Consider the following 25,108-nt stretch of genomic DNA (forward strand, 5'->3'; position numbering starts at 1 on the left):
GGATCCGTGGATCCATTGAGTCGATCTTGACCTTAAGCAGAGCTTGGTTATAAACCCTCCGGAGCCCACACCACTTGCTTGCTTTTGGCTCTGACTGAGAATCCTTCCTCTGCTCCTCCGTCCAGCCGTACTCGGTGGTTACCTTCGTTATTCATGTCTGAGATGCTCAAAAGCTGGTCTTTCCTCCACTGTTAAACTGGAAGGAACCTGTAGCCATGTAGGTTTCAGGATTTCGTCCTCAACCCTTCATGGAAGTTGGGATTTTTGCTGTGTGGTGGTGGTGCATGTCTTTAATCCCAGCACTCGGGAGGCAGAGACCGCTGATCTCTGTGAGTTTGAGGCCAGCCTGGTCTCCAGAGCTAGTTTCAGGTCAACTAGGGCTGTTACACAGAGAAACCCTGTCTCAATTAAAAGAGAGAGAGAGAGAGAGAGAGAGAGAGAGAGAGAGAGAGAGAGAGAGAGAGAGAGAGAGAGAGAGAGAGAATAAAAAGATGGAAGTTTCAAGCCTTGGTGGTCACACTGGCTTCTCTTTGCACGTGTTACAAAAATGATTTGTCTGTAGGCTCTTTCTCCTGGAGCATGTCTTTTATCCACTAAAGGGTAAATTAGCCTAGTGAATCACAAATGCAGCTGATGAGGAACCCAAACCCTGGACTCATTGATGGGAAGCTTACCCCGGGACTCTCCAAGTGCTTGTTCCTGGGAGGAACTCCCTACTGAGGCCCTCTGAGTAGTCTGTTTTGGGAGCAAAGTTTTAGGTGGCCTCTAGAATTTTTCTCGGCAAAATTAGTTTCCTCTGCCTCCTTGGGATCAAATACTTGGATGGCTGAGGTAGATGTGTGTTTGAAACTCTGCTGTGCTGAAGGCCGTTTATGGTTTGTACTTGGGCTCTGAGGTAGGTATATGCTCAAAACCCTCTTGCTCTGAAGGCTACCAGTGGTTCGTGCTTCGGCTCCTCAGAGCCTGTAGCTTCATTAGGTTGCCTGCATTCAAGTGGCAGCCAGTCAGAGCAGCTGCCCTCGAGACACCCAGGTGGAGGTTAGCCTTGCAAAGACAGCAGATTGGGCCCAGCAATGGCCTTCTTAGATCCTCCAGCTACCTGTGTAGTCGGTTGATATTTACTGTGTGCCAGACACAGCCGTGGCCTGTCTTTGTAGAGCCGGGAAGATGGATTGAGAGTAATTATGAAATAAATACTCAATTATAATTAATTCCTTCACTGAGTTTTGTTCTCGGTGTTGCTTGTGGTATCAGGAAGACAGACATATAAGAACTCTTAGTTTCATGGGGCTGACATTCTAATGAAGTACACAGTAAATGGAAACACAGGGAATAAATCTTACGATGAATGTGTTAGAGCAGCGGCCCTCAACCTTTGGGTCACAACCCTTTTTGGAGATCAAAGGACACTTTCACAGAGGTCACCTACGACCATCAGAAAAACACAGCTATTTACATTATGATTCATAACAGGAGCAAAATTACAGTTATGAAGTGGCAGTGAAAACAATTTCATGGTTGGAGCTCACCACAACGTGAGGGAGTATGTTAAGTGTTAGGAAGAAGGTTGGGAGCCCCTGTGCTAGAAGGAACAAGAGGCAGGGGAAGTGGCTGGGAGAACGGCTAAGCCGGCAGCCTGACTGTGTCCGCTAAGTTCTGAGCCATTTGCTGCATCTCTGCGAGACTCTTGTTTGCAAACCTAATCGCCAATGTGACGGTGTCAGGAGGTGGAGCGTTTGAGAAAGGATTAGGTCATGAACACAGAACCGTCAGGAGTGGAATTCATGAGAAGTCGTCTCAAAGATCTTCCTTGCCCCTTTCACCATAAGGGAACAAAGCTAGAAAATGCCATCTAGGACTGGAAAGTAGACCCTCCTTAGACACCAAGTCTGATGCAACCTCCATCTTGAACTTTTGAAATTACGGAACTGTAAGAAATAAATTTCTATTCTTTATAAACCACCAGACCTAATTGTATATTGTGATAGCCCTGGGATGGACGAGGATGAGATACATCAGTTGCAGAGAGACGGGTCTCTGAAGTGGACACTGTAGAAGGGTTGGAGTTACTGGTCATGACAGGTGAAGACAGAGAGTTGAGAGAGGACGTTCAAATCTAAATGGCTGGTTGGAAGGGCCATCTAGAGATGCACAGAAGTCACCAAGAATCGAAACAAAGGTGCTGGAGGAGAGAAGGAGGGTGATTCAGGAGCCCTAGTCGCCAAGAAACAAGGGGAGCGACAGGGTTGTTCGCAGTAGAGGTGGCAATGAGGGCTTCTGGTTGACGGTCTCTGGATGAGTCAGGACGTGAGGATCATTTCATTTGGCCTGGAATGATGCCCAGGGATGGACCTGGTTACTTAGAAACCAGCCAGACCCCCCCCAGAGCACTTCATCCTGACCATGGGAGAGAGGCAAAGGGCTGAGGGAGTCTGGAAGGAAGGTAAGTGGGACAAAGGTGTGGGCCAAGCGGAATGCACACAGGGGAGCGGATGTAAAGGAAGGGCTGCAGCATCCCAGGGACCAGGTGACACAGGGACCATTATCTAGTGAATGTGGATGAACTTGGGCAAGCTCCTTCATCTTTTCTCTTTGCTAGTTTCCTCTGCCAAATAAACAGTGGTGCTAATCTCAAGGTTGTTGGGGAGATCAGGAGAGGTCAAGCGCATGCCGGTGGCCAGCGTGATGCCCGCATAGGAAATGATTGGTAAACACTGTAATCTCCAGAAGCTACCTCTTCCAAAGCACTGCTGAGACCTTGGTAGGATGTGTCTCAGCCTTGCACGGGTCCATGGCGGGGGGGCTTTTCTGTCTAGAAAACAGATTCCTTGTGAAAGGAATATGAACTACCTTGAAGCCAAGATAAAGTATGCTCGGAAACAGGCAAACAGAAGTTTGAAGTGTGCTCTGAGAAGGTGACGATGAAGTGGGAACGTGTTGGCACACACAGAGCATCTGGCCCCGAGGAGGAGCCGGGTGACAAGCCCTCAGTTCGTGGAAACAAGCACGGGCTGTTCTGAGCCAGGCTGGAGCTAGGACATAGGAGCCCCAGCTGTCTGGACCCTTCTGCTGGCAGTCAAACCCTCCAGCCTCTTCCAGAATTGAAAAGGGGCTCTAGAAGACCCTGAATGGAGGCCCAGCCCGATTGGTCACAACCTGTTATCCACACAGCGTGAAGGGAAACCACGTGAATTCTCTGCTTTTGGATCACTTAGATCTCCCAGAGACATCTGAACAGAGCCTTACGAGGTGTTTGTGCCATCTCCTCCCATTCCCCCTCTCTCTGTGTGTCCTTCCCTCTTGCCTCTCTGTTGGCACAAGCTTTGGGGGTCCGACTGTCTTGAATCTGGCTGTGAGGCGGCCTGTATGACATCATGATAGCCTGTGAGTTCACCCAGTAAGCTGTGCTTTCCACTTCCTTTAGGCCGGGTAGGGCACACTGGGAAAGGTCACTAATGAAGAACACAGGGAACAGATTGCCAGTGGGGAAGAACAAGCTGGGGTTCCAGATCCATGGAACCGAGAGGGCGAGGACACTTGGGCATGCCCACGTATGTACGTGTGAGTGCTTACGTGATTGCACAGCCAGGGTTCGCAGGTCCTGATGTCATCCAACAATGCTCTGCTTGCTTGACTTTTGGAATTATGTTGGGTCCTGGTAACTTGGTACTGGTTTCTCTATGCTACGTAAGTCTTGGGTTTAGTCAAGGCTTTCAGCTTCAAGCCCTGTCTAAGATTTATTTTTGTTTAAATTGTGTGCATTTGTGTGTGTGTGTGTGTGTGCATGTATGTGTGTTTATGTGTAAGTATGTGCACGTGAGTGCAGGTGCCAGTGGAGGCCAGGATTGTTAGATTCCCCCCTGGAGCTGGAGTTGTAGGTGGTTGTGAGCTGCCTTATGTGGGTGCTGGGAACTTGGGTCCTCTGCTAGAGCAGTAAATATGCTTATCTGATGAACCATCTCTCCAGCCTGACACTTCCTCTCCTGCGGGACTTCAGGGTCCAGAGAAGAGCACATCTGAGCCCTGCCTAAGGGAGTCAGAGACTCATCGACCCCAGAGGCACCTCAGGCTACTCTGGGGCGAGTCAGAAGGCTGCACAAAGGTCGCAGAAGCAGCACAGAGAAAGCCGAGCTTCAGTGAGAGGACTCGGACTGGTGATTCTGATGGAGGATTGACTAACTTGTACCGGCCTTGGAGGGTGGGGAGTAGGCTGGGTTGGGGGGCTATGAGAGAGGCATTTCTGGGGAAGGCATAGCTCATGGAAAGTCAGGTCTAGCCTGCCAGGAGCTTCCATCGTGTTATGCCTGTTGTCTGAGTACAGAAATTGAAGAGGGGGGGGGGGAGGCGACATCAGATGCAGGTGGAGACCATGTTGGGTGGTGACTGGGTTTCGGGTCAGGAACCATCTTTACAACTGGCTTATGAATAGCACGGCAGGGTGGACGCCTGCGGCTGGAGAGAATTGGGCACGGATGGCCCTGGGTAACAAAGTGAGCCTAACACACATCAAAGGCTCTTCCCTGGTTTCTCGCTTGTTTGAGGTCCGTGAGGGCTTTGTGTTGAATTTGGCCTCTCTGGGTATCCTCCAAGCCAGCATACACCTAGTGCCACTGGGCTCTGGAGAGCCGAGGGCACAAACTATTTTTGTGTTCCCTCTAATGCCTGTGTTTATTTTTAAACCCGAGCCTTTGTAAAGCGGGATGTATCATGCAATCTTCACTTTTGAGTAAAAAGGTTCTCCGAGGCCGATGGGACCCGCAGAAGGTGTTCCTGAGTCGTGCCGTGGCAAATGCCTGTCTCTGGCATTAGAAGGAAGAACTCATTTGCTTGAAAACAAATCCTGGAAAGAGGAAGCCCTTGTGTGGTTGGCCAGTTCTTAATGTGTGCCGACTGATCTGTGGCAGGCAGCAGTGCACATCCATGAAGGACTCTGTGTTGGTGACAGGGCCAGTTGGCAAGCTGGGGTGCACATCTGAACCTGCCAGTCTCCGTGATCACCCACTGACAGGAGCCTGCGCATTTAGACCAGAATGTCTGGTATCTTTTAAGCGCACGCACGTTGTAACTGAAAATTGGAGATTAAGTTGGAGTTCAAGATGGAGGAGTTCATCTTGGGTGTATTTATACCTTCTCTGCCCAGAACCCATTAAATGATAATCAAGAGATTAGGAAAGTATAATCCCAGGGCGCCCCAATGAATAAGAGGGAATTACCGGCGATCGAAAGATTTCCACAAATTTCTGGATGGCATAGAGCAAGGGGAGGAAAGGCAATGTCAGAGAAAAGAAGAGGAAGCCAGCCCGGCCTGCAGATCCCCAGAGGGTCTCGGCTGAGCCCACCACGCATCAGAAGACAGGAGTGAGAATTGGGGCCCCTGGAAGTGTTTGGAAATAAATTTATTTAAAGCCAGTAAATTTGTGATAATGTGGTATAGGGGCTTACAAAATTAGTACATCCAGTTACAGCAACCAAGTGTGAGGGCCAAGCAGAGAGAGACACGATTTCCAGTTGACTTCTCGCCCATCCTGAGGATCAAGACCAACAGAACAGGGCGGAGGCTGTGGAAGGGGCAGTTAGCGGGGAAGGAGAATTAGTGGCTCCTGGGAGGAGAATGAGAAGAACTCCAGACGGAAGGCTGTGGATGGTGCCTCGAAGCGCTCAGTCCAAGTTAGAACAGGAAGTCACGGGCTCCATGACTACTGTCTCAGGGCAGAGACTGGGCTGGATTCTAGACAGTGGTTGGCGTGGGGTAGGAACATGGGCTGTGTGTTTTTGTTTTTGTTTTTGTTTTTTTTCTTAAAAGGGGGCGATAGAACTGTTGCGGCGACCCAGATAACCCACGAAGGCACTGCATGTTTGGGACAGTTGGGAGAGTCTGAGAAGGGGGTGTTTCCCTCCACCCTCCAGACTTGGCTCTTCCCCCACGTGCACTCAGGTCGTGGCACTGGGACCACACAGAATTCCACTCCCAGCACGTGCCTTGCCTCCCCAGGGGACAGATCTAGTCCAGTGCTGCTCTCTTTCTCAGATGGTCACGTCATGCTCATTTGTGTTTCTAGACTGACCGGACTCTTCCTGAACTTAGCAGTTAATATCTGGTTGGCCTTTTATGCACAGTGCAGGATTTTTTTTGAGTTCATTTTGATCACAAAGCTTCTTTATTGGAACCGTGGGAGAACCGAATTATTGTATTAGTAATGTATAATTATGTGTAGTGGGGGGGGCCCCAAGGGCACAGGTGCCAGCTGAAGTCTGGAAGGAGGTGGTTGACTGGCGTGGCTAATGATTGGTCCCTTTCCCGGGCAGAGCCATTTGTGCTGGGCATCTGGCCAGTAGAGACCAGCCCGTCCCTGGTCTTGCGTTGACGAGCGGCCTATAGTGACTCTGCCAAGGAGGATGTTGGGTGGAGCATATAGGCTGAGGTACGAAAGGGAGAGAGAGACTCAAGCTTGCTTATCTGCCAGCAGAGAAGATCAAGGAACAGAGAGGCTATTGTGATCTAGCTAGCCAGCGTTTCCCAATCTTCCAGTGTCATGGACACACGGGAAATATTTGTAGAGCACCTAGGCGAGTAGACAAGACCGTCCCCAGCATGCAGCCACGGGACTCCTATTGCCTGGGCCCTGCCCTTCCCGCTCAGGGTTAGGGCATACCCTCCCAACAGGCCACTTCCAGCCTAAACGGCATCTTTCTACAGATCAGACAAAGCCATTTAACTTCTTTCTCTGGCCCCCTTCCAGATACCCATTACTTCCCAGGCAGTTGGCTAATGTAAAAGGTGTGTCCATCTCTTACTCTTAGACTATGCTCGGCAGCCATTAGCATTATTTTTAACACACCAGTGACTCACGGCAGGCAACTGCTGGGAAGGACAGACACGGCTGGGGGACGTTCCTCTTCCTTGGTGGGAAGCTCCCAGGATTCTGCCATGGGGACAGATCACATGGTGGGTCACCATGCAGGGAGATGAGGTGCATACTCAGGGTTCAGGAGGGATGTGTGAGCAGGAGACACATACCCAGGCCTTATCAGGGAGAGATGATGCTTAAAGCGTAAAAGCAGACATGGTAAAGAAAGTCCAGTGGGTGGTCCTTGGACTTCCCACAGGGCAGGGAACCCTGATTGCTCTTTGGGTTGACGAGGGAGGGGGACTTGATTGGGGGAGGGGAAGGAAAAGGGGAGGCAGCGGTGGGGAAGAGACAGAAACCTTAAATAAATAAATAAATAAATAAATAAATAAATAAATAAATAAATAAATAAATAGAAAGTCCACAGTCAAGAATTTGGGGAACAAGTGCCCAGCAGCCCAGCAAGTCTTGTCTGCTAAGGTAGGGTCTAATAATCAGGGGGAGGAGAGAATCAGAGCCCCAGCTCAAGGGCAGTCTGAACTCAGGGATACCCTGTGATTTCCCACTGTCCTTAGAGCAGCATCTGCTTGGGATCCTTCTACACCTGTCCCCCTCTGTCTGTGGGAGATAGAAGGACATCTGGTCTGGGGCCACCACAGCTTGTCCTGGTAGGCAAGATGGGGCTGTTTATGCTCCTGGCCTTGACAGTATGGGAAGTGACAGAATGGAGTCTTGCCTTCTCAGACACCTGTGATACAATCTCCACACTATGTTAAAACCAAATAACTAGGTTTGTTTGGCTTTGGGTTTTGAACGCATGGCAGTCCTCCTGCCTCAACCTCCCAAGTTGCTGGGGTTACAGGAATGCACCACTATGCCTGGCCATGTTATTAGCTCGGTAGATATTTTGGACCTACTGTGTGCTTAGGGCTCCAGCAAATGAAGGGCTGGTGGGTGGCATACTGTCTCCACATCACAGTAAACATGCACCGGCTTTAGAACAGTTTGTTCTTACTGACCAGGCCTCCTTCCCGGAAGATGTCCCCTAACACTTCCACCTTCTGTGATACCAAGTTCTCAGCACGTCCCTTCTTTGTTGTATCCTAGAACTTGCTGTTGTCCCCACGAGCAGATCTGCCTTGCGTCACATTTTTACGTGTGCCTTCAGTGCCAGGTACTGTGTCCTTGGGTGGGATGGGAAAAGCTGGCTGTTGGAGCATGCCTCACCCAGCAGCCTGGGAGAGGGCACAGGGTGCCCACAGGACTCTGTTTTACCCAGCAGACAGAAGGCGGCGGCTGCACGTCCAGGTGGCTTGAGCTGGAAACCAGCGCACATGCATTCTTGAGGCTACATTGTTGGTGTATCCTGCAGATTAGCAAGCTGTCTGGCAGTCACATGTGACTCGGACCAATACATATGAAAACAAATTCTCTTTTATAAATATTGCCTGAAAGACAAAAGTCTTTCAATAATGGGAACCCCAGGGGACGGACAGGTGATCAATGGATTCTTCTTAGTCAGTAGGTTGGAAACCAGTACCTTCACCGTGAGCTAGAAACTAAACAGATGAGAACTGAACGCACAGACCCTGACCCTGTCCAGGGTGGTGTGTGGCTTGGGCCTACTGAATATAGTCCCTGGGCTCTTGGGGACTCAGCTCCTCGGGTGCCAAGTCCCCATCCAGCTCCCGCCATCTACAGTTCTATCTAGCTTCTCCCTCTACCACCCTTAGCTGTGCTCACTCCTGCTCTCTTCCGTCCAGATGGTTCTATACTCAGTCTTTAGCTTGGGGAGCAAGAGATACGCCGCTCTCTTACCTGGACACAGTGTTTACATTGCAGCAAAGCCCAAGCTCCTTGTCTGGACCTTGCATGCGTTCAACAAACCAAGTCTTGGTCTTTTCAGGGAAAACCCCAGTGCTGTGGTCAGCATTCGGTGTGACTTCCCATGCACACGGGTGCTCACATGGGCAGTTGTGAGCAGCCTGGGCTCTCAAGCAGAAGTGATGACTGTCTCTGTTCTTTACTCCATAGCCTAAGTATTTCTTTATTAGTAAGCGTATTTATGAGGATTGTCATAGAGTAATAACTGTTTTGTAACCTGCCCCTTTCACTTCACAATCTGAGTCCTAGTGTTGACTGGTTATTGTTGGAATTCTGGAATCTCTGAGTTCTGATTTGGGGTGTGTGTGTTGTGTGTATGTGTGTGTGTGGGGGGGTTAGTTCTTTGAGGCATGAGATACCAAGTGATCAAGTGATATTCAAATCCTTCAAGGTCTGGTGAAGATCCCGAGGAATGGGGAGATGGCTCAGCGGGTAAAGTGCTTGCCAAACGCATGAGGATCAGAGTTCAGACCCCCAGAGCCCTCATAAAAATCGAGCGGGCATGCCGGGTGCCTGTAATCCCAACATTTTGAGGCAGACAGGATGGCCAGGGCCAGGTGGCTAGCTAGACTAGCTGGTGATCTCTGAGTTCAACTGAGAGACCGTGTCACAAGAAAATAAAACAAAATGAGAGAAGTCAAGGAAGGTACCCAATGTCACTTTGGGGCCTCTACATGAAGGCACATGTATGTGTGCGCATTCACATGTGTCCCCACATATGCAAACACATACACATACACACACACACAAGAGGAAGAGACAGAGAAAGGTGCACCTAGTCTTAGACTCAGCAGTAGTCGGGGACCTTATTGTGTGACAGTGAGGTAGAGAATACAGCACAATGGACTGGGGTCGGTGGCATAAGCCTGTAACCTCAGCGCTTTGGGGGTGGAGGCAGGAGGACCAGAGTTCAAGAACAACCTGTTATAGATTGAGTTCAAGAGCAGCCTGAGCTATATGAGGCTTTGTATTTAAAAAGACTAAAACTAACAGCTGAAACTCTAACAAGCCCCAGAGTGGGTGAGGATGGAAAGAACATGTTGCCATGGGGGAAATACTCATTAGAATACATCATCGTTATGGAAGATGAACATTGTTTTGTGCACGAACACGTACAAGGTGTATTGTACATTTGCCATTGCAAGGCATTATTGGTTATTTGGGGTTTATTTTCCCTTATTCTTGTTTCTAAAGATTTACCTTCATTATTTTTAATTATGCGCGTGTATGTGTTGGGGGTGTGCACACACTTGTGTTTTGTATGCCCCTGGAGCTGGGGTTACAGTTAGTTGTGAGCTGAGGCATGTCCCTGGGGACCCAACTCTGGCCCTCTGCACTCTTACCTGCTAAGTCGTCTCTCCAGCCTCCAGTTTTGTTTTTAATAAGCAGCTCTTTAGTGATATTCATTCTGCAGGAGATTTCTGCAGTATCCTTTTTTTATTGCTGTTGAACTCTTAGCGATAGGGCTGCTTGGTTCGGGAGCACACAGCTTTTTAAGGCTGTGGACATGTGACAACCACAGATCCTACAGAGAGCTACCCCATAGCCCTTAAACAACAGTGGCAGGGCAGGGGCAAAGAGAAGAGCAAACAGCAGGGTTTCCAATCTTATTTTTTTTTAACTGTGGTAAAATGTGCCCAATACAGAACCATCTTAGCGCGGAGGGTACAGCTCGGAGCACTGCCCATGTTCACATGTTCACACTGCTATACCGCGCTAACTACCAGCTCCAGAATGTCTGGTAATTTTGTTTCTTTTCAACTCCTGCAATTTGATGCTAAAAAGGACCTCATTATCTTACCTCACACTTCTTTTTCTCCTGAGGTGTAATTTCTTTTTTTCGGTTCGGGGGAATGGAACCCGGTGCCTTGCGTGTGCCAGGCAGGCTGTCCACCGCCGAGCCCCTTCCCGAGAGCCTGAGCATGTGTGACTTTCCCTCAAGCGCCTGTAGCCAGTTTTGTTTCTTGAGAACTCTCCAGTCCTCACCCCTCCTGCCTCTCCTAAGTCCTCCCACCGTGCAGGCCATTCGCTCTTGAAAACCAAGCTTCCCCAACTCCTGGCTCTGCTCACATTGTTCCGTGTTCTTGTTCCCCTCGTTTTCACTACTCTAGTCTTCCTCTGGTAGCAATGGGCTGTTCGGGGTCACTCCTCCCCTTGTTCTCCTCCGGAGGATGCATGCCATCCCCAGTCTCACTCATCAGGATTCAGCGACCGACCAGACATTGTTCTGGTAAATGTGCCCCCTGTAAAGTTACTGTTTTGTCATTTCCGGTCAGTGTCAGTGGCATTCAGTACCTTCACAGCATGGCTGTCACCTCCTTCAGGCCCAAAACTTCTTCATCCCCAGGAGAAACTTTGTGTCTACCAAGCAGTTATTCCCACCACCCCCAGCCCTGCAGTAATCAAGGTTCTTTCTGTCCCTGTGAATTTGGACAGTTTACTTAAAAGTGGGCTCACAACCTTTATCCTTCCGTGGTTGTTAGCATCCCTGAACACAATCTCTGTGAGGCTTGCCCGTGTTTATAGACTGTATCAGATGTTCATTTTTAAAGAACATTATACCATGGTTTTGGTTATCCGTTTATCTCTTGATGGCCATTTGGGTCCTTTCTACCTCTTGGCTCTCGCTCATAGTGCCCACTTTAAGCTTGGGTATAGAAGTTGCCTTTTAGTATATCCACCTTCCATTCTGTGGTTCTGGATTGGAAGCGGAACGGCAGGACCATGTGGTGTTTCTGTATTTATTTTTTTCAGGTTCCACCAAACTGTTTGCCGTGGTCTTAAGCACACGGTTTGGACAAGCAGCCTGAGGAGAGTGACAGAGGAGGGAGTTCCCAGTCAGCCAGAGTGGGACTCTGCCCTGTAGAGAGTGTAGGGCCTTGGAGGAGCTGCCGCAGGAAGGCCTCCTAAGGGAGCAAAGGTCCTTCCTGAGCACTGCTTTCTGTTGTTTTAAGGCAAGGGACCGACAGACAGCCTTGCTGCTGGGACGAATTCACAGAAGCGAGGTGTGGTGGGAATCAGGACAGGAGAGGGCTGTTGCTGTGGGCGCCTCGTGAGGAGCCATATGAGGGGTCTAGCCTGCACTAAGGAAGCTCCAGAGGCTCTGAAGCTCGCTTCTCCACACAGCTCAGGCCTTCTTGGAAGTAATTAGCATGCAAAGTAAGAAAAGTGGTGGTTGTTCTCGGCCCTCAGGCTTCTACAGTCACCCTTCCATAGGGCCAACCCTCACAAGCAGAGAGTGCAAACCCTAGGGCTGTGTCTTCCTGGTCTTTGAACTGTGGACTGTGGCACCTGCAACCATATCTTTCAAGGCCGCACTGCAGATGAATCATTTATGACGCTAATTCCTGACCCCCTTCCGTCCTCTCCATCCCCAGTTCTCTTTGAGTTTTCAGTATCTTTTAAGGCGTTAAAATCTTTCCTTCTGTTAATAAGAGACCCTGCCGTGAGCAGCCCAGTGTGAGGTGAGCTCACTCCTCCTGCAGGAGCTGCCCCAGAGTGGCCGTGAGGATGCGGGATAGACAGACACTAAGGGCCTCGCTGGGCTACAGATTGCCTTCAGGCATGTGGCTTCCCTCAGAGGTATGCTCCGAATCCTTTTCTCACCCACACGCAGCAGGAGGGCTGAATCTACAGGACAGACAATAACAAGTGTTGACAAGAAGGTGGACAAATTAGAATCCCGATGTATTGCTGGTGGGAAGACAAATTGGTGCAGCTGCTTTGGGGCCTCCGAAAGTTAAGGAGAGAGTTACTAAATCGCCCACAGATAGATATGTATCCATCAGCCAAGAAAGCATTTGTCTTGGTAAACTTTGTACATGGACAATCATAACCTCATTATTTGTAATAGCCGAAGTACCTATCAGCTGCAGAAGGCATTAGCAAAGTAGAGTATACCCATGCAGTGGAATATTATTCAGCCATAAAAAGGATAAAGTGCTTGGGTTAGAGAGCGTGCTCAGCAGTTCGGAGTGCCTGCCGCTCTGTAGGGGGCCCAAGTTGGGTTCCCAGCTCCGATGCAGAGTGGCGCTGCAACCATCTGTAATTTCAGCTCCAAGAAGCAGACTCAATGCCTCTGACTTCTATGAGCACCTGCACACACACAGACACAGAGGCACACACACATATACTTTAAAAATTAATAATATTTTTAGAGAACAAAGCTCTGTTGCATGCTATATTATTGATGAGCTTTGCAAATATGCTCAGTGGGGGAAAAAACCCAAAACCAAACAACAAAGAGAGTCACATGGTATGTGGTTTCCTTTTTTTTTTTTCTGTGTAATTCAGAGAATGAGCTATGATAGCCACACTCTGGTTTTTGAATGAGTGGGTTTTTTAAGTATATAGCAATCCAGAGTAAAATAGTGAATAGCAAGAGACAGATGATGGGATAAAAATCCTCTAATTGAGCATTTAAAACATCCAGGAGAAAAACCCCAAAAAGGTAGTCAGCTAGAGTTCCTGATAAAGTCCTGGGTAAAACAATGTCTCCTGACGTGGGGCTTCCAAATAAAAGAACAAACAGCAGCAGACATGACCAGCATCACCTAATGGAGGGCTTTAGAACACCCAGCAAAAACCAGCGAGGGAGCAGAGGCATCAGCTGACGTCCCCAGATGAGCGTTCTCTCCATCAGTGACTTTACCTGGCCAAGCTCTTTCCCTCTGTAGGCATTTTCATCTCCTGGGATAAACAATAGGAACGTCCTTTGGAGGCGGTGGACGCGTTTCACCTTCCAACTGTTCCCAAGGACTTGAGTTTTACTCTCGGGCTATTTTGTTGTTCCCTCCCTTCCCCAGCAGGGTCACAGAACTGGGAGTTTGGCAGCCTGTCCCCAGACAAGGAACCTTGGAGGACACTTTGAGACCATTTTGCTTGGGGCTGAAGAGCACAGGCAGGGGAGAGGACCCCACAGGCAGAGACAGCTCCCCGGGGGGCTCTAATAGCACACGACAGTTTTCCAATGTAATGGACTTCACACCGTTTATAGGAAATGTCCACAGTAGGCGGTTCATAGTCAGGAAGCAAAGCAGAGCTGTCCCGGCGGGACTGCTGGTGAAGATGGGCTTAGATTTGCTCTGAGGTCACAAGAGATGCTGGCCGGCTCCTGCAAAAGCCAGCAGAGTCTGGACTTCAAAACAGTGCATTTAACAGTATCCAAATTATACCTCAATAAAACGTTTCAAAAATATTCCTTGTTTATCTAAAATGTAAATGTAGCCAGAAATCCTGTATTTTTAATCTACCAAGTGTGCCAACTCTATTCTTGCCATTATTTAATGAGTAAAGCCTTATTGGAGCACTTGCACGTGCACACACACACACACACACACACACACATACAAAACAAGCATTTGCTGGAGAGACCAAGTGGTAGTGGAAATAAAACCGTCCTAGGCGTTCTTGAAGCATGTCTGCACCTTTGCTTCTGTGTTTTACACTTTGTGTAATCGACTGGCGAGTTGCCAGCTTCTTCCCACCTTACATTCTCATTTTAAACAAGTTTGGTTCCTCGGAAAACAAAAATAGCATTTTTCCCCCAAACCGGAAGTCAGGGTGGTAGCCACTCCCGACAAGAGTAGTCTTCTAGAGCTGGGTCTAGGCTGTGCTCTGCCCCTTACCCAGGATCCTTCAGGTATAGAGGACTTGTTCAAACAGCTAAAACTAGCCTTGCTGATTTGCCAGTTGAAGAAAAAAGCTCCAGAATTCTGCATGTTTAACTTAGAAAAAAAAGTTATGAAAATTGTGAAAGCACACTGATATGCCTTTTGAAGATGTCTTTGTTTACCTTGTGATGACCACAGGGAGAAGGGCTCACACAGGTTCTTCGGGCGGGTTCAACTGTCTAAGGGGAGAAGGGGTTTTGTGCAGCTGCAACATCTGGCTGAAATTAATGAATTACAGTATTCCTTCAGCAAGTTGCCCTTCATGGCAAAAAGGGATTTTAATACACGCTGTCAAGTCTAATCCTTTCTTATTTCTAAATTTGACTTTACATTAGCCTTTGATAGCTTCATACAAGTATGCAAGGTGTTTTTTGTTTTCACAGACAGTCCTAGGCCTACATCATACTGCAGAAAAGCATACCATTTATTGCTACCTGCATGCGCATGGGTGTTAGACCATCTACTGGGGCATTCGTCACCCCGAAGAAAGCATTGCCATTCTTCCAGCAGCCACCAAGTGCCAACATCTCCTGATATATAAGGATGGGACTTCGTGAGCCCCACCCCATCCATGGTAGGATTTTGGTTGGCTTGGTCTTGTGATAGTCTTGTGCCTGTAACCATAGCTACTGTTAGTTCATGTTCACAGCTGCATACACTGGCCTATCCACAAATACTGTTTTCCTACAGACTTCTACCCCCTCTGGCTCTTACTGCCCTTCTTGCCCCCCTTTCTGTTATGGCTTTTGAGCCTTGTGTGGGGTGAAACAGGATATAGATATCTCATTTAGATCTGAGCGGACCACACTATTATTCTCTGCACACTTACTCGTTACGGGTCTGTGTATCAGTCACCATCTACTGCGAGAAGAAGCTTCTCTTTTTGAGGGTTGGGAGATGCACTAATCTATAGATATGAGATATGAACTTAGGGGGCAGTTTATTACTGTGTCCACTTAGCAGAATTATAGTACTAGGTTTTCCCTCAGGAACTGTGTCCTAGCCAGTTACAAGTTTTGGCTCAGTTATTGATACCAGACATAGATTCCATCTTATGGAGTGGGCTTAACACCACCACCTCCTAGGCCCCACTTTCTAGAGTTTCTAATTCCCAAAAGCACCACCTGGGTATGAACAACCCTTTAACACATAGACTTCTGGGGATAATCATCACCCATGAGTTAACATCCATTTTCTCAGCCAAACTGAGCAAACACCAACAACAAAGCAAAGAAAAAAAAAAAAGCCTTTAAAAAAAAAACGGAACAAAAGACTCCAGAGTTTTCTCACGTTACCGCCCATTTAATCTGTGTTGTCATCTCCAAGGGACTCAAGAGTTTAACTGAGGAGGGAAAACCCACCCAGTGTTGGTGGTAGCCATGTTTCCCCCGCCATGATGGACGATCTCCTCACCCCATGAGCCAACGTAGACCTGTCCTTTCCAAAGAAAGACAGACAGCCTACACACTGCTGGCTTCCTGTGCCACAGCGTGTGTGTGTCTGCTACAGTCGGTGAAGCTACGCTGGCATGTCATTGTCATCCCATGTCTGCAGTGTACAGGCTCACTCCTGGAGTTGTGTATTCCGTAGGTGTGAATGAAGGAGGAACGGCGGGAATCCGCTGTTACTGTAGAATCATAGATAGTAGTTTCGCTGCTGGAGATCTCCTGTCCCCTGCCTCAGCATCCCTGTCTCCTCCTGCACACCGGCAGTCTCTGATCTTTCTAGAAGGCCTCTGTAGAGCTCTACAGGTTTGAGTTTTATAGACTGTTGGACAGTTAGTCTCACGCAGTCTCTGGCCTTTCCAGACTGGCCCTGGGTCTTTTCAGGGTTTGTCCTCATTCGCTCTCATTTCAGTTGTCCCTACAGTTATTTATCCACCCGCTAGGAAGGATATCCCAGCTGCCTCCACATCTTGATAATTTGAAGTGGAACAGCAGTAAACATCCACGTTCAAATTTAAACGTGGCTGGCTTTCCATCCATTTGGGTAGGTACCCAGAAGTACGGTTACTGGATCATAGGCTACAATGTTCAGCAAAGCTGTTTTTCAGATTAGCTGCCTTTTTACCAGCAATGGATGATGGTTTCCTGTGGTCCACATCCTTGCCGAAATTTGATGTTATTAGTGTTTGGGTTTTGGCCCATCCTAGTAAGTATGTCATGGGATATCGTTCTCCTTTGCGAGTCTCTGATGACATGTGATGTTGACTGCCCTTTTCTAGGCTTATTTGCTGGCTGCTGTGGTTTGAATATTTATGCCTTGTTGAAATTTTACCCTAATGCATCAGTGTTGAGGGTGGGGTTTGGCTTTCAGAAACGATTGGGTCATGAAGGCTGTGCTTTCGTAAGTGGGATTAGCAGCCCTTAGGAGAGGAATTTCCCCGCTCTCTCTCTTTCCATTGGTATTCCGTGCACCTTGGGCTCACCAGACAGTAAACCTGCCTTGGACCTTGACTTCCCTGACCTTTAAAGCTGTGAACAATAATTTTCTGGATTTTTTTTGTCATTTAAATACACGGAACGCTCCACAAATTTGCATGCCATGCTTGCGCGGGGGCCAGGCTAATCTTCTCTGTATTGTTCCAGTTAGCTGCGGAAGTGAGCACAATTTTATGTTGTTTTTTTAAATTGTTCAGTCTATGGTATTTTGTTATGCAGAACAGAATAGTTGAGATGCATCAACTAAATGTCCTCACCCATATGTTCCTGGGCATCCTCAAATATCAGGTATTCTGTATTAGGTGTGTGCGTCTGTCCTGGAACTGTATCGCTGAATTGTAGGCATTCTCTGTGTATTTCTTGTTATCGCTGAGTTGTGGGCGTTCTCTGTGTATTTTTGAGCCTTTCTCACTTGTGCCTTTTGGAAGTATTTTCTCATTGTCTTTTCATTTTGCTAAACATAGTCTTTCACATAGCAAAGCTTTTAAATTTTTAAAGGTTTTTCTGTAGTACAGGTTTTGAATTCATGACTCTCCTGCCCAGCCCTCCATGTGTTAAAATTACACATGTACCACCATGTCTGGCTAAAAGTTTTACATTGTATTGAAACCCAGCTCATCATTTATTTATTTTGTAAATCGTGGCTGTGGTGTTGTATTTTGCATAGATACCTATAGCTATCTACATTTTCTTCTATGCTATCTTAATCCAGGGGATTTTATAATTCTGTGTTTTGCATTTAAGCCCGTGATCACTCTTGGTTCATTTCTGGGACTGGTGTAAGATGTGTGTCTGGATTATTTTCCACATCTGGGTGTGAGTTCTGGTACATTTGTTGAAAAGGTTATCTTGGTACCGTCTTAATGCCTTTTGCTCCTTACCAAAGATCTGTTGGTATTTGCGTGGACTTTATGTAGGACTATTTCTGGGATTCTGTTTTATTGATGTCTTTTATTTACTTTTTTTTTTCAAATTTCACATAGTCCTGATTATTCTGTGTAATAAGTCCCTCCTTCCCTCCCTCCCTCCCTTGCCCCTCTTACATGATTCTTGGGGCGGGGTGGACATTGAACTAGGAGCCTCCTGAATGCTAGGCAATACTCCACTACCGAACAGTACCCCCAGCCTCTAGTAGTTCTCAAAGATGCTAAGAGTCTTTCTCCTCCCTTTGTTTCAGTATCTGTTCAATTCCTTAATATCTACAAAATGACTTGGTGCCATCTTGACTGAGTTGCATTGAATCTATTGATGTGTTGTGATGAGCTGACATATTGACAATGTTAACTCTTCCTGTCCATGAATATGGGATATGTCTCTGCAGTAGTTTGGATATGGTCCATGTTGTGATATAGGAAGCGGTAGAACCTTCTAGGAGGTGAGACATTGGAGGGGACATGGCCATTGGAAAGGACGTGGCCATTGGAGGCACTTCATCAGAAAGGATGTTAGTTATAAGAGAGACGGTCTGTCTCCTAAAACCCTGCCCAGCTTCCTTCCTCGTGGTCCTTCTCACCTGTGTCCCCACGATGATGCTGACACTGTGTGACCCAGACACTGCGTTCTCCTCAGGACCAAGCAGGTGCTGGTGGCATCTCAACAGGAAAACCAGTACAGGGTCTCTTCACCCAGCCCTTTGCTGTTTCTTACCAGGATGTTGGGGATTACCTACTTAATTGGTTCAGTTTAGACCCGCATACTGTCTTTACTTACTTGTTCCGGAAGGACTACGGTGCTATCTGTGAACAGAGGAACTTTTATCTGTCCCTTCCTTCCCAACTTGCATGCCTTCATGTCCTTTTCTTGTCTTACTGCATTAGGTAGGACTTTCATCATGGTGCTGAAAAAGAAAAACAGTAAAGCTTTTGAGGTTCTCACCACTAATTGTTCTGCCGTTGCCAAGTTTTCTGTAAACTGTCTCTTGGGAAGTTTAGAAAGTCCTCGCTGGTCATAGCTGATTGACAGATTTTTTTTTTATCCTACATGAATGAGCGTTAAATTTTGTCACACTCCTTTTCTTTACTGATGTGATAACGTGATTTTCCTTCACTATCTTATTGATGTGATGGATTCCAGTAATTGATTTTTCAATAGTGAATCTGCCTTATATACCTAGGGTTATTCACTTGGTTGTCATGAGTAATCCTTTTTATACATTGCTGAATTATATTTGATAATATTTTATTGGTGAATTTTCCTTTTGTGTTCCTGAGGGGTGTTAATCACACTTTAATATTTTTGTCTGGGTAGGTTTTAGGCTGATGTCCTCTTCGGATGAGCTAGGAAGGAGAATGAGCTAGGAAACTCTCCCTCCACTTTGGTCTGTGAAAGAGATTGTAAAGAATTGGTATAAGTTCTTCTATAAATATTTGACAGAATTCACCAGTGAGCCTCCCTGAACTTGGAGCTTCCTGTTACTACCTACTGACTGTATTGCTTCAAGGGATCCTATCTGCATATTGTCTGCTTCTTGGTACATTTTAATCTAGCTTATATACATCCGTAGGTAAAGAGTTCACAATTTTTCTCTGTCTTCTTAATACTATTGCATATGTAGTGGAGTTCCTTTCTGCATTTATAAGATTGGTATTTTTTCCTCTCTTTTCCAGTTATCCTGGACAACAGTTACTGGTAAAGCTGATCTCTTGGAAAGAACAAGCCTTTGTCCTGTTGACTTTCTCTCTCTGTTGACTGCCTGCATTCTTCGTCACTAATTTCTGATCTAATGGCCGTTAGTTATTTTCTTACACTTACTCTATATTTGATTTCCTTTTCCAGTTTTCTAAGATGGATGCAGAGGTGATTGTCTAGTTTTTTCTTCCCGTCTTTCTTTTTTTCCTTTATGACAGATCTCTTTACAGATTCCAGGCTGGCCTTGACCAAATATTGAGATTATTAGGCTGGCTATGAATGAAAAATTTGCATGCGCACTTGTGTGTGTGTGTGTGTGTGTGTGGTGTATATGCATGCCATGCATGTGCGTGTGTGTGTGTGTGTGTGTGTGTGTGTGTGTTTGTATGTGCCGGTGCATGTGATCATCGTCAGCCAGAGGTCAGTATTGAGCATCTCCTTTGGTCATTCTCCACCTTGGTTTTTGAGACAGTGTGCATTGAATCTAGAGCTCACCAGTGACTAGACTGGCTGGCTAGTGAGTCTCGGGAACCCACCTGCCTCTGTCCCCACAGCCTGTGGGATTCCCCTCTGTACCATTTGTTAATAAAGAAGCTGCTTTGGACTATTGCAGGGCAGAATATAGCAAGGCAAGAAATCCAAGCAGACATAGGGGAGGGAAGAAGGCAGAATCAGGAAGACGCCATGTAGCCACCCAAGAAGCAAGAGGTAACAAACTGCAAACCTCGTGGTAAAATATAAAATAATAGAAATGGTTTAATTTAAGATATAAGAGTGAGTTAAATAAGAACCCTGAGCTAATGGGCAAAGAGTATGTAATATTAATATTAAGCCTCAGAATGGTGATTTCATCAGCGGCTGTAGGAGCTAGTGAGCAGGACCCAGCAGGTGGAGACCCCCCCCCCCGGTCTTGGGGGACCAGCGGGATGGAGGATACTTACAGTTACAGCATGCATAGTTATGGGTCTGTGCTGCCATGCCGGCTCTTTCACTGAGGACCGGGGATCCAGACTCAGGCCCTCATGCGTACAAGTCCAGCCTTGACTAACTGAGCCGTCTCACCCTGACCTTCCGTCTCTTCTCATTCTGTACTTCCCCTTCTGCTTTTGCGTCATCCTTTCCGTTCTGATAAGTTACATTCTTATTTTCGTGTAGTTATGAATTTTTAAAATCCTTTGTGTTATTTCTTCGTTGACCCTTGTACTATTTGGAAGTCTGTTATTGAATATCTCAAAAGATTTTGTAGTTTCCAGCTCCTTTTGTTAGTGATTTATCCAGCCCCCCTCTCCCCCCCATCTTTTTCTCCCTGCTGTGGCATGGAACCCATGGTCTCCGGCATGCTACCATTCAGACTCCAGCACCTCTGTGCTTGTTAGCTCAGTCAGCTCAACACAATCGTAGACATACCTGGGAAGAGGAATTCTCTGAGAAAATGCCTTTGTCACATTGGCCCGTGGGCATGTCTGTGAGACAGTTCCTTGATTAATGGTTGATGTGAGAGGGCCCAGTCCGCTGTGGGTGGTGCTACCCCAGGCCGGTGGTCCTTAGTTCTATAAGAAAGCAGGCTAAGCAATCCATGGTGGTAAAACCAGTAAGCAGCATTCTTTGACCGCCTCTTCCTGTTCCAATTCCTGCCCTGATTTCCCTCAGTGGTGGTGGGCTGTGGTGTGGAAGTGTGAGCCAAACAGACCCTTTCCTTCCCAAGTTGGTTTTGGTCAGTGTTTCAACTCCGCAAGGAAAGCAAGCTGATGCATCTCGCTTGTTATTAATGTCAGGTCCAAAGGAGATGCTGATTCCCCAGACTCCAAGAGGCAGTCCAGGTGGCCAGAAGTGGACCACAGGAGGACTTCTGGCGGTTAGATAGCCAGTATCCCTCAGGAACTTGCAAAGCTGGTTCTCCTCCACCGAAAGGAGCATGTCCCTTGTCACCTAAAGAAGGGACAAGTGACTACCTGTCCCCATTAGTGCATCAAAGCTCATGCTGGCCCCCAGGCTCCTTCGGTATCCCAAGTACCTGCTATGCATTTCAAAGTCCCTGCTAGCACCCTACCCTTTCTCCCCTGAACTTCCCTCTGCAGGTACTCATTCTCTTTATAACCCTGCTATTTTATAGTCATTCCTGTTCTCCCTCTCCCTCCCTCCTTTTCTCCCTTTCTCTGCCCCCCCTTCTCTTACCATCTTTTCTCTATTCTCTGCCTCCTGTTATTCTCCCCGGTCTTGCAGACGGCCCTGGCCACGCCCAGTCTGTCGGCCATGTTCTTCTTTCTCCCTCTGCCATGAACTCTTAACTGCCTCTGGCCATTCTCATATCGACAATAAAAAATAATAATTAAAAAAAAAACCTTCCCCCTAGCCATACCACGAAATGGTCGTGTCATCAGTTTATACAATTAATTTCTAATTTAATTATGCTCCAAGAACAGACACTATGTGACTTTTACTCTTTTAAATTTGTGAAGATACGTTTTGTGGCCCAGAATGCAGTCTTGTCTTGGCGACTGCTCCCTGTGAGCTGAGCTGTGCGTGTCAGCTTGTTCTCTCACGAAGCGAGCTGTGGCTCTCAGTCTTTTCCAGCTGACGGATGGTGACACCGGGTTCAGCGGTGTCCTTCCTGACACCTTTGCCTTCTGGATCTGTTCGTTGGTCCTGCGGAGGTTGTTGGAGTCTCCAGCACTAGTGGGTTTATTTGCTCTTGCTCTCAGTTCTGCCGATTTGTACACCGTTGAGAGGTGCATGCCCTTCAGGCCTCCCCAGGCTTCTCTGAGCAGTGACCCTCAAGAGTAAGGCCCCTTCAGCCTTGGTAACTTTCAGCGCTTCTAAATGCGCTCTGTGTGAACTTAGTCTAGCTGTCTTCTCTCTCTTGTTGATGAGTTAGTGTGATGTATCTTCCTGTGTTCCTGTGTTTTAATCTATTTTTAACTTTTATATTTAAAGTGGAGTTCTTGTTGATAACATATATTAAGACTATTTCTTAATCTAGTCTGATCTTTCAAGTGATGAATTTAAAACACTGGCATGTAAGGTGATTGGTGATATAACTGGATTTATGTCTACTGGATATATTAATTTTTATTTGCTTCTTCATGCTGGTCTCGTTCTCCACCCTCTCCTCTGGTTTTATACTTTTATGTGTTGTGGTTTGAGGAACGCAAGGCCTTTACCACCGAGCTGCATTCTCAGCCCAAACCCACTTTCAAATAACAGCATCGTGCTTCACACAGAGAAGTGTCTTACAGCAGTGGAATGTTCTTGATTCCTTCCTCCAGCCTGTGCACAGTAAGGCACACTGTCTGTCTTTACACTTCCATCCAAGAGTGTGTGCACACACAGCAAGGTACACTGTCTGCTTTCACACTTACATCTAAGAGTGTGTGCCCATATAGCAAGGTATGCTGTCTGCCTTCACACTTACAACTAAGAGTGTGTGCACGCATAGCCAGATACACTGCTTTCACACTTACATCTAAGAGTGTGACACACACAGGGGCAGAGTCTTACTAGATGGTTCTGGCTGGCTTGAAACTTGCTGTGTAGACAAGGCTGGTCTCCAATTGGAGGCGCTTGTCTTGCTTTGCTGCCAGTGCTGGGGTTACAGGCAAGTGTCACTATGCCTGACCCATCTTGGTTTATTAACAGGAGAGCAACGGATCATAAAACTTGACACACTCCAAGGTAAAGTGGGGGGGGAGGCAGCAAGATATGATCTCACAGATAAATCCATTGCTACTGATTAATCACACATATATGTAAATACTTCTGAACAGTATCAGATGAAACGACAAAGAAAATTCTAGTTTATTAAGACAGAGTACTTAGTCAGACATCTAATTTATTTTTTATTGCAGGTGAATGTAAGATCCCTCAACATTTAAAACCGAGAACATCATTTCCTCGTCTTTAAAAAAAAAAACCCTCTTTAGTTAAGATTAGAAATCGCGTTGCCAAGTCACAGCCTTGTGTAGCATAGAGTCGGCTACACTGCGTCTCACTGTGGTCTAATATGAAGATCTGTGTGCACAGATGTGTTGTAGCAGGAGGAGGAACACAAACTGTTCCTTCAGCGGCGTTTTTCACGCTCTCGAATTAGGGTGTCCCAGAGATCATTAATCGTCGTGAGGCTGGCAATTCACCACCTGCTTTTCCAGAAATCATTACTTGGATGTTTTCCAATTCTTGGCTGTGGGGTTCATGTTTTGTGAACTGTGAAATTCTGATTTTTGTATTCCGAGCGTTCTCTACTCACCCTGATTGTTTTTTAAGACAGGTAGCCCTGATTGGCCTCAGATTCCCTGTGTAGCCAAAGGATGACCTAGAATTTCCTGATCCTCCTGCCTCCCTTGCCCAAATACTGTGATCACAGGCATGCACCGATCATGCCTGTCATATTCAGTGCTAGGGACTGATCCCAGGACTTCACAGATGCCAGGCAAGCACTCCTTCCATTCAGTCTCATCCTCAGCTCTGGGGTGAGTTCTTTTTAATATAGTGGTTTAGATATTCAATATGCTTTCTACAGAATAAAATGATATGTCTACTATAATCCTAAGATACAGCATCTAGTGAACAGAATGGCCATGCACGCCTAAGGTGGACTATGAGTGCAGGTTACACACCTATGTGAAACTCGTGTGACAGATAAAGTGTGTATCATGTAGCTTCTATGTTATTTTCTAGCAGTATTTGGTTAAGAATGCCGTTTCTTAAAAGCGTAATTACATACTTATGGGAACAGAAATCTAAATGCATTTAACGTTTTTCCTACATATGTATTTTTTTGGAACGCATTTGGAAGAGAAAGTTGCTTTGATATAAATTTTTCGTGGTACCCAGTCAACAAATGCTGGCCCTGAGATAAAGACTGGTTTCCTTACCGTGGTGTTCAGGATCCATGACTGGCCGTGTCCTGCCCTTGCCTCCGTCTTCTGATGTCCCTTTCCGTAAATGCCCTGCAGTCCTAGTGACTGAGATGCTGACCTCTGGCTAGGAGGAAGGGAGTGCGTGTGGAGGTGGGATGTCTGTGCCGGTGTGGAGAAGGGGCCATTTGGACATGGAATGGCGTTGCAGCCTTGCCTCACCCTTCTCTCCTGCCTTCTCACACCCCCCCCCCCCCCCCCCCCCCCCCCCCCCCCCCCCCCCCCCCCCCCCGCCCCACCAAGCTCTAGGGTCTCCTCCCATTCTCAGAGGGAGGAAGTTTCCCCGTCCACCAATGGAAACACTTGCTTTCTTGCTTGTTTCTCTTCTACTGGCTATCCACATCCAAAGGCGTGAGAAGGGATCAGATGTCCTCCCCGGGGCAAACTATGGCCTATGGAACTTAATTAGACCCACATCACAACAGGAGAAGGTGTGCCGAATGCTCTTTAGAAGTGGCCAGACACTCCAAGGAGTGAGTAGCATCATTAATCAAGCCTGTCATCGTCCATGCACCCCCCTCTGCCTCTTCTACTCTCTGTAACCGGGACCTGAAGGGGAAATCCCCTGTCCGTGGACTAGGAGGATTGATAGCAAATGCTTTTACTCTGAGGTCTCTGATTTATCGGGTGTGACAATTAGCATCTGGTGCTGTGTGACCTTAACACAGTGAGGGAGCTGTGGTCCCCTGGAAGGGGCTCAGCCCGGGCAGGGAGGTGGGCTT

The 25,108-nt window shown here is 47.2% G+C and overlaps 1 protein-coding gene and 1 pseudogene across 5 annotated transcripts in view; one reads left to right on the plus strand and one right to left on the minus strand.

The window, feature by feature from the left end:
- Homer2 (homer scaffold protein 2) overlaps positions 1-25,108 on the plus strand; it is a 102,771-nt gene that overhangs the window by 24,667 nt on the left and 52,996 nt on the right. The window contains exon 1 of one of the 5 annotated variants that reach the window (XM_050154078.1): positions 24,767-24,859. The exons of the other annotated variants lie outside the window; for them this stretch is intronic. The gene's annotated coding sequence lies outside the window, so the exon portion shown is untranslated. Of the gene's footprint in view, positions 1-24,766; positions 24,860-25,108 lie in introns of those variants that run through there. 5 annotated transcript variants of the gene reach the window in all.
- On the minus strand, positions 16,916-17,016 carry LOC126508744 (uncharacterized; annotated as a pseudogene).

Source organism: Alexandromys fortis, unplaced genomic scaffold (genome assembly GCF_014885135.2).
Source record: "Alexandromys fortis isolate MF-2015 unplaced genomic scaffold, M_Fortis_MF-2015_v1.1 scaffold_86, whole genome shotgun sequence".
Lineage (NCBI taxonomy): Eukaryota > Metazoa > Chordata > Mammalia > Rodentia > Cricetidae > Alexandromys > Alexandromys fortis.